The sequence below is a fragment of the Pinus tabuliformis genome, chromosome 4_1, assembly GCF_031772625.1.
Source record: "Pinus tabuliformis cultivar Carrire ecotype Pingquan chromosome 4_1, CPIR1, whole genome shotgun sequence".
In the NCBI taxonomy this organism is placed as follows: domain Eukaryota; kingdom Viridiplantae; phylum Streptophyta; class Pinopsida; order Pinales; family Pinaceae; genus Pinus; species Pinus tabuliformis.
In genome coordinates, this window is record NC_142303.1 from 676,919,878 (window position 1) to 676,929,519 (window position 9,642).

Genomic DNA, 9,642 nt, shown 5'->3' on the forward strand with positions numbered 1-9,642 from the left:
TTTGTAACAAAAGATGAAGAAATTAGCTCATTGAAATAGGAAAAAGGAAACTTAGTTCTAAAGGTAAAGATACACAAGTCCTAGGCTGCAAGTAAACAAAAGTTAGAGGAAAAAATCAAAGAGACGATTGGAAAAGAAAAGAAAAGGCCCTAAATGCCTCCAATGGGCATGGAGTCTTATCTTAACCCTCAAGCAAAAGCCCTTTTGCATTTTATTTATGAAGTTTCTACACATTCCCTGGTGAATGCTTGGAAAACATCACTCTAGGAAGCTAGATTGTATATAAATCAAAGAGAGGCTAGACTAGTATTTGATCTAGCGTAAGTAATGCAACTAAAAAAAATTAAAATTTATAAGCTCAAATGTGAAGTAAAGAATTAAATTATGAAAATAGTCAACCTCAATAATAAAAAATTAGCTTACATATTTTCACAATGAAACAACATAGGAACACTCCATATCTTGCATTTGATGATGTTGCACTAGCTCCTTCCTTTAATGTAATGTGCATGCCCAAAATCCTTTCTATTTCTATCTTGGGACTAAATGCTAAAGAGACAGGAAAAATTTCATATCAATAGTGAGAAAATGAGAGTTTATTCCATTTCCAACCATGTACAAATGAGAGGAGTGCCATCCTATTATAGGAAGAGAGTCCTCCTAAGCCATCATTACAAAACCATGTGCCATCATGAAATGGTGTGCTCAATACAAGTTGTAAATAACTGACTCCCAACTAACTTCCTCACATGTGTGGACCTCTCTTAGATGTTAGGTGGTGCAATCCAACTATTTCCCACGCTTGAGGGTCCAAATAGTCAAACACAAGAGTGTCTTACTCCTTTTGGCCAACAAACCTTGTTCTTTTAAATGTTTAAAATTGAAATTGTTCTTACCTATTTGATGATAAAATTAAATAAATATAATGATATTTGGGAAACTCTAACCCCAGTTTTAAATCCCCTCCTACTTCAAATGACCCCCAATTTATCATTTTTGGTGTAAACCTAAAACCATGAAACACAAAGGAAATGTTTCAACACCTTAATGTAATAAATGAGGGCTTGCTAAAGGCACCACAAACTACTGGCAAGCATCCTATACTCATTCAAACACCTCAATGCACAATAAGAACCCAAACAAATTCTATGAGGGAAATTAAGGACTTTCATAGTCACTTCTTAGAAAGAAAAGAGATGGCAAGCATGGGGAAAGCTATCCATAGAAGAAGGAAAATTTGTCCAAAGAATATTAGGAATAAGAGTTTAAAGGTTACATTTATGACCCCAGGTACTTGATAACTCATGAAACAAAGATATTTAACTTGTATGAGTTATATTGGATGAATAACATATTCACTGCCGAGGTGGTGGTGGAGAAAACATTTGACATTTTTTGAGAAGATTTCAACACCAAGATTACAATGCACAATGATACAAAAAATAAAAAATACACTAGTAAACACCATAGTTAGTTCCCTAGATTTCTTATTAGATTACATCCACGATGATTTTAAGACATTAATTTAAGAAGAAATACCATTTATTCTCAACATAACCTTTTTTCTATTTCTTATTTATTTTAATTAATATTTATTATATCTCTACCAACATAGCATAAATCAATCGATGACGGTATCGAACCGTGTTCAAATATTAATTTTGGTTTTGGCGGTATCGTTCAAATCCAAATTTTGGTTTTGAAATTCCAATGCTCCAGTTTGTCCTCCATCATTATTTTTCTATTTGTAGGTGTTGGTAGGAAAATTCAAGTGCTTATTGGTAGGTTTTGTAGGTGTATCTTATCAGCTTATCATTCTAAAACTATTGACATGTCTAGGTTAGATTGGGACTGGGTTGATATGAGGTGAGATGTTTGGGCTAGATCGGAATTAGGTCGATATGAGGTGATCATTGTTGCTTCAATGGATTTCGCCAAGGTGGCGAAGTGAACTCTGAACAAAGATTGTCATTGCACCTGCTAGTACAATCTTTCTGGGCCATAATAGAAGAAAATCCCTATCAAAATAATCTCACTACATTTCCCATGCGAGAAATGTCATGTCAATTCCGGTTGCCACAACCCATCAAGTTTCGTTCATCTTGTCTCTCACAATTTTATGCATTAACCCCCCATCGCTATTTAACTCATCCAGTTTCGTTCACCCCATCTCTCTAAATTTTATGCATTAACCCCCCATTGCTATTGCACTTCTGAGCCTTACCCTGCTAGAAGAACCCGCTTTCAGGCCCACTTTTTCATATCTCTTTTCATACAACATCTCGAGGCACGATGAATTAGACAATTTTATGAAGGAAACGATGTTAGGGATTTTATTGCTACTAGAGTTTAGATGTGAGTAATTAAACGATTGATGTGAGTAATTAAATGATTGAAATACAGGTAGGAGATTCCATCACTGACCTTTCCAAAGGAAACAATTTCCAATATCATCATCATCAGTGTCCATCGTCCATAGGGCCGCAAGGGTTAGAGGTATGGTGGCAAGGGTTAGAAGTATGGCGGGAAGTGATTAATTTTTGGGCATATTGTATTATGGAATCTGGATGTCGACCTCCTTTCTATTGATTTATTATTTTTGTGTTTGTTTTGGGTTTTTCTTGCTACAGAGTGCAACCATAGATGAATTTTGGCTGGGAGTACTAAGGATCATCAAATCTTAGGCCTTCCCCTCTCATTCAGACCTCAAGTGCCCTGTTTTCTTGAATCATTCCATTATAATTATCAGTGAGTTTCCTGTGTTTATAATTGATTGAAGTAAATTTCTTGGAAAACCTTCAACTCTTGGAACACAAACAAAAGATGCATGAACCGAATCAGAATATGAATTTAGTGAACAAAACTGAAACAAGATTCATTCATGTATAGAGAAATTTCAGTTTATGGGGTTTTGATTCATGGATTCAACAATGATTTCCTGGTCTTTGTAAAATTGAATTGATTATGGATTGTGGGTTGTTTTTATGATCCCCTAGTTGCATGTTTTTTTTTTATGTTCTTCAATGCATCAAAAGCATTTATATCAATCATTTAGAATATATTGCATGGTAGTGATCTTTCATTAACCTCGACTCGGTAGGGCTCTCTTTGTTGATTTCCCTCGATAGGATAATAGCATAGCCCTATGGTGAATTTGTTACACTAAAAAATGTCACCATGACTATTTACAGTTAGTATGGCTCTATCAACAGTCATGCTATCCTCTTAGGTAAGTCTTATGCCTCTGCTCTCCATGTCAAACTCCAAGAAGAGAGAAAGTCTTTGTAAATGTATTTATCTCTGGGTACGCAGGTTCTCTCAACCTTAACTGCGGGTACGCACCCAATGTTCACAATGCCTGCGTCCAAAGACGCTCTGTATGTAAAGGGGCAGGTGCGTCCCCCTGTAAAGGTCAAAATGCGCAAGTTTCATCTTTAAAAAGTTACTTGTGGTCATTTCTAGAGCATTCTAGAAGGTTGTTCGACGTGTATGAAGCGCCTCCAGATGGTTCATGTATCCCTACCAAAGAGGAACTTATCCCATCAATAAGGGAGCTATCCCATCCAAAGAGGGGATTATCCTATTAATGGGGGACCTGAATAACTTCCTCTACAGCACTATAAATACAGGCATTGGGCCAGAAGGAGGAGAGGTTGGAAGCTAAACATTTCTAAGGGTAGATGCTGCTGGAATTAGGACTCCCGTTTAGAAGCTTGTGAGGAGAGATTACCATCTTTGCTTGTTCTATTTGGAAGTGGGTGAGCTTTGTCAAAGTAAAGGAGAACTCTTGTGGACCCTGGAAGGAGCTTGCACAACACCAAGGCTCAGGTTGTAATGGTTCCTTTTGTTACCTTTAATACAAATTAGTCCATTCTTCTCAGTAACTTGTTGTTTATGAGTTGTTTCATATACTCCTTGGTCTATATGTTGAATATGCTTTGTTTTATGTTATAATCAGGTGCTATTTAATGGTTTGACTGTCGGTGATTGCAGGTTTCGAAGAGAAGGAGGAGCTCATCCGGATCAACGAAGCTGGACTTCTACAACAGCGTTTGGTTAAAGGTAAGAACTAAACACTTGATTTTTCATATTCTAATGCATGTTTAGAGAAGGATTGCTCTTGTTTATCTTGTTTGTCATTAGAATGTCTTAGACTTCTAGGAAGGTCGGTTGTGTCCGCACTATTGACTGATTCCGTGTGACAAATTGGCGACTCCGCTGGGGAATCCATTGATGTGAAAGTCTTTTCCTTTGAATGAACTTTGCTCTGAGAAAATTGGTTTATTTTTCTGGTTTTTGACTGTGTGAACTTGTATTTGGGTGGATTAGCTTAGGATTAAATTAGATTTAGTTTTTCTTGAATTTTCCAGTAGGACGCACCCTCTGAGTATTGCACAGTGCGTCCCTGTACGCCCTGTCGCTGTGTGCACAGAGCGGGCCCGCACCTGTCTTAACAGGTTGCCTGCGTCCCCTGCTAAAATTTAAGAAAATTCCATTTTTTGCATTTTTTCTCTTAGATTTTGCTTTTTCTTAGTTTTTACTGCCCAGATCCAAGAGTCTCTTGTCAAAGATCTTCACCTGAACTTGTTTCGATAGCATTGAGTGTTTTAGTGGATTTCATAGAAGTTTAAGCCCTAGGGTTTGATTTTTGAGTAGGTCTTGTAGTGACTTTGGCGGTAGAAGTTGTCAAGCCTTAGATCTCTCTGGTTTTGTCAACATTCTTAGAAGTCAGACCTGTCATAAAGTCTACCTGTGAGAGCAACTTACCTTTGAGTGGTCTCTTTGGAAAATTTCGAAGTGCTTGTTGATTAAGTATTGAATTCCATTTTACAAAAAGAACAAAAAGATTTGAGTTTTGTTTTGACTGGTCTTTTGATTCTGCATTAGCTGGTCCTTGGCTTGATTGTGGTCAAGTAAAACAACCCTAGAATCATCTTTGTAAGCTTTTGGCCTTTTTAGTTTTTCTTGTAGGTAAATTTCCCTTTAGTTTGTTTTTGAATGATTTTGAGTGGATTTCCTTAGATTTATTAAAGATTGATTTTTGATAAATAGTCTTATATGCTTGATTAATATAGGAAAAATACAAAATTCTTTTGGAATCGAATTTGCTTTAGTAGCGTTTGTAGTCTTTTGAAGAAAAGGAATTTTCGTGAGTAATTAGTGGTTATGAGTGCATGTTTTGGAAAAGATAAGAGAGAATTGTGTCTTTGATTGTCTTTACTAAGAAAGTTGTTTTCTATAAAATTTGCATTTCTCAACTCTCTTAGTTAGGAATTTCATTGAAAGAGAAAAGTAGCGTAAATCATCTTAGGTGCATTTTTGTAGTGGTTGCGAGTCGAGTCTACACACCACCAGTTTCATCTCCACTACCTTTTGTCTTAAGGAAGCCATAAAATTAACGCTTAAAGTAAAATTGACATAGTAATTTTTTATTTACTAGGGCTCTGAAACACCAATATAGATCAGGCTAGTGTCTTGGAGTAGGAGAGTAATAAACTCTCCAAGACAATAAAACCAAACAAGTAGCTTATCTTGTGATAGAATAAATCCAACTGTTTCATTTACACTCTGGGAAAGCTCCTCTTAAAGGAGAAGCACGAGCTCGTGTCCGAACCAGTGAGGGGATCAATCCTCCCTCGTTGGGAACGACGCCAGACACGCACGTATTACAAACGGTAAACCTCGGATTAACCATTGTCGAGGAGCCAGGGGTCACTTGTCGGTAAACCTTGGATTATTGTCAAGGAGCTGGCAAGGGGATTGAGCTTGATACTCTGCCCTTGCGTGCTGTCGGAGTTTAGACTGTTCCCCCAGGTGTACTTGTTGCTGTTGGTAACCTTAGTGACCATAATCTTTAGGATTCTACCGAGGTGACGGTGGAGGGAAGGTCCCACTGTACCTGGAGTAGACGTCGGCTAGACTCACTTGGATTTTCCGGGGGGTTCACTTCACTCGAGACGGTTAAAGTGGAGGAACTTGTGCCGGTCTATTCATTAAGCAGGTTGCCGGGGTAACTGTTCCACCCGCCACTTCTGTACTGAATCCGGCGATGTTGGACTTCATCACCAACTAGTGCTTTCGGTCCGGAAGGCTACTGTTTGTGCTTGGTTTGACGCCCTAGATTCTTTAGGCGTGTGCTTCAAATTTGTTTGGTTCTTTAGAGACTTTAGGTGGTTTGTTTTGAGATTTTATTTTGTTTGCGTGTGCAGTAGTTAAAAGTCTTTAACTATGGCGGAATTACCGAGACAGTCCCGTAGACTTCGGGGCAAGTCACCTGAGATTGTTACTGGAACTGATTTGTTGAGGAAACTCCGTAGATCACAGGGTGGATCTCCTGAAAACGTCCCAGGTCAGTACGAAGGTTTGAAGGTCCTTGTAACTCCCCCTAGTGGCAGTGGAGTAGGTTCACCTGAAGAAGGAGAATCTTCCTTGGTAGTCCATCCAGATTACCAAAGTCTAGAGATAGGTTATAATCCGAAAGCTGTTACAGTTTCTGAGCTTGCTGGTAGTTTTTCGTCTACTAGTGATATAGGCGAAGAACCTGAAATATCTGAACCTGTTACTCCAACTTCTAGTGTTCCTGATTCACCTAGGGTTGAAAGAGTCATAACTGAAAATCTTCCTTCTGGATTGATTGCTATTGAAGAACTTGCTCCAGAAGAAGAAGTAGGCCCTGTTCTTGAAGATCAACCTACCATTGATCTAAGAGAGCGTGAATCTATCTTTTACAGCCCTCCTAGAAGTACTACTTGGTACCTTTCGTTAACTAATTATCTAGACAACTTAAGTACCGGTTTTTCTCCACCTCGTACTCCTTTCCCATCTAGAGGTATATATAGTCTTGTAAATATGTCTGGTCAGTCATCCATGTTTTCTCAATCATCTGAATCATTTTTACATGGCGGTCCTTCCGTTCCTACTGGGTATCAGTCACTTTCTGGTATTTTTGCGGGAGCGTCTCCTCAACCCATTGAACATGGGTTATTAGCTGGAAACAATGGTAATAAGCCGTTGGGTGTAGGGGATATCTATATGATGTCAGGTTCAACCCCTAGTTCTCAACCTCAAGGTGGGCAGTTACCGCCTGGGGGGCAACCTCAAGTAGTGCCTGGGGGGCAACCTCAGGGTACACAAATTGTGTCTGGGGGGCAACCTCAAGGACAGTATATACCTGTGGTACAATACTTACCTCAAGGTCAACCCCAGCCTCAATATGTACCCCAAGGTCAACCCCAGTATCAGTATTTACCTCAAGGGTATCAACCCCAAGGTCAGTACTCGAGTCAAGGTCAACCCCAGTACCAGTATTTACCTCAAGGGTATCAACCCCAGGGTCAATACTCAACTCAAGGTTATCTACCACCTCAAGGTCAAACTTATGTTCAAAGTATAGGAAATGTACCTGTCAATTATCAATCCTACCCTCAACCTGGTTACGGATCTCAGTATTCTCAACCTGTTACGGGTCAATACCCCGGAATGATAGTGTGGGATCCATCGCAAGGTCAGCAGGTGATGCAGCCAAGTATACAGTTGTTACCTCAAACTGGGCAACCTGCAGTTTCTGGTACACCCCAGCAACCACAACCTGTCCAGTCAACTATTCAAACTCCTGTAACTTCGGTAGTTACTCAGTCGCCCATTGCACCTAGTACTCCATCTCAAACGACTGCTGCAACTACCGCACCATCTGTCCAGTCTACCGCACTTACTTCTGGAGTATCGACAGCTCCGGTTTCTACCGCCTCTGCAACCACCCCTCAGACATCTTTTTCGTTGTCTGGATCTACGATCCAAACCGCAGTTCAGATGCCTGCAGGGCAGCCTGGTTTAAGTACCATTGTAACAAGTCAACCTCAATTTACATACCAACAGTACCAGGGGCAGTATCAACTTGGTCCTGCTGTCCAACAACCGGTTTACCAGTATCAACCGTATCCTGGGTATACTTATCAACAACCTCAACAGCCCCAGTACGGTCCGGTTAATCCTGGTTTTCCAGGAGGATATAATATCCCGAATGCGATTCCCATTCCTAGTTATCCTGGATATCCTCCTCCTGGAACTGGTATTGTGGCCCAGAGTTTTAGAGATCCTAACCGGCAATTGCCGTTTATTGCAACTTTGGATTTACCCGACTTGACGCGCCTAACGAACGATCCAATCAATTATCTTCCGTTCTGGCCGCCAATGCCAAATAAGTTGCCAAGCGTTATACCTAAGTTCGAAGGTAAGCCTGGAGAGGATCCGTCAAATCATGTGATGACTTACCACCTCTGGTGTGCTTCAAATTCTATCTCGGATGATTCGATCCGTTTACGTCTTTTCCAGCGTACGCTCATTGGTCTCGCGGCCAAGTGGTACATTGAGTTACCACGGGCCTCTTTTTACAATTTCAGCCAGTTAGCTACCTCGTTCCTCACTCACTTTCAGTTGCCGGTTAGATACGATAACGGCATGGAGTTATTAACTTCACTAAAACAATCAACATCCACGTATATTTCTGACCATATTCATGAATGGCGACGTCGAAGACGTTTGGTGAAAGTTTATATCCCGGACCAAATCTTAGCTGAATGGTTTGTAAAATCATTATTACCGAAGATTACTGAAGATGTAGCTAAGGCCGGAGTAGTTACTGAGGAGCAAGTCATTGCTCAAGCCCAGTACCTTGACTTAGTTTACACTCAGTAGGGTACGTTTCACGAGAAGATCCCAGATCTTCCTAAGTCGAATCAAATCGCTGCTGCTCCTTCGGGGTCTCATGCTGCTGATGGCATGATTGGTATGGTAAATAAAAAAAGTAAGAAGAAATCCTCAAAGAATTCTTCTCCAATTATAACCTTACCAGACTCCTCGACAGGAGAGTCTTCCCCTGAAATTACCGCCGACATTCACGCTGTAGAGTCATCTACGGCTAAATCAAAAAACGGTAGTAAAAAGAAAGGTAAGAAGAAAGAGAAAGCAGATAAGGCTCCAAAGGAGAAAAAAGAGAAGTCGGAATCTAATGACGAGAAGCGCAAACCTAAATATCCTTGTTTAATTTGTGAAGAAGATCATTTCACAAGAGATTGCCCTCATCGGGCAGAGGTTGTGAAAATCGTTAAGGGTTTCCCAACTCCTGCTGTTTTGAAAGATCCATTTCCAAAGCAGGAGAGTAAGATGATAGGCTCTTCCTCGAGTGTTAGTGAAGAACCCATATTAATGATGTCTCATGTACGGATTGCGACTCGATCGCAAGATTATGGTAGTAAGAGTCCTGTTGATGGTAAAGAAGCAGAATCTTCTCATTCTAATCCATCAACCTCAGCTCCCGGTTCCGATCCACTACAGATCGAGAAACCTAACCCGGACTTAGTAATCAAACCACCCGCCAAGGGTATACTTCGAAAGTCTGCTTTCAATCCACATGCGAGAGCAGCTCAAAATTATAACATTGTTGAAGATTTAGTTGTTTCACCCTCAGCAATGTCGGCTTTGGAAGTGCTGCAATCATGGCCAACACAATGCAAATTACTATTGTCGGCTATAGGAGCTGTTGATATTCAGGATCCGAACCTGATAATCTTTGATCTAGAAAATAGTACACCGCGTATCCCTCATCAAATGGCCTTCCAGATCCCAGTGATAGTCAAAAACAGG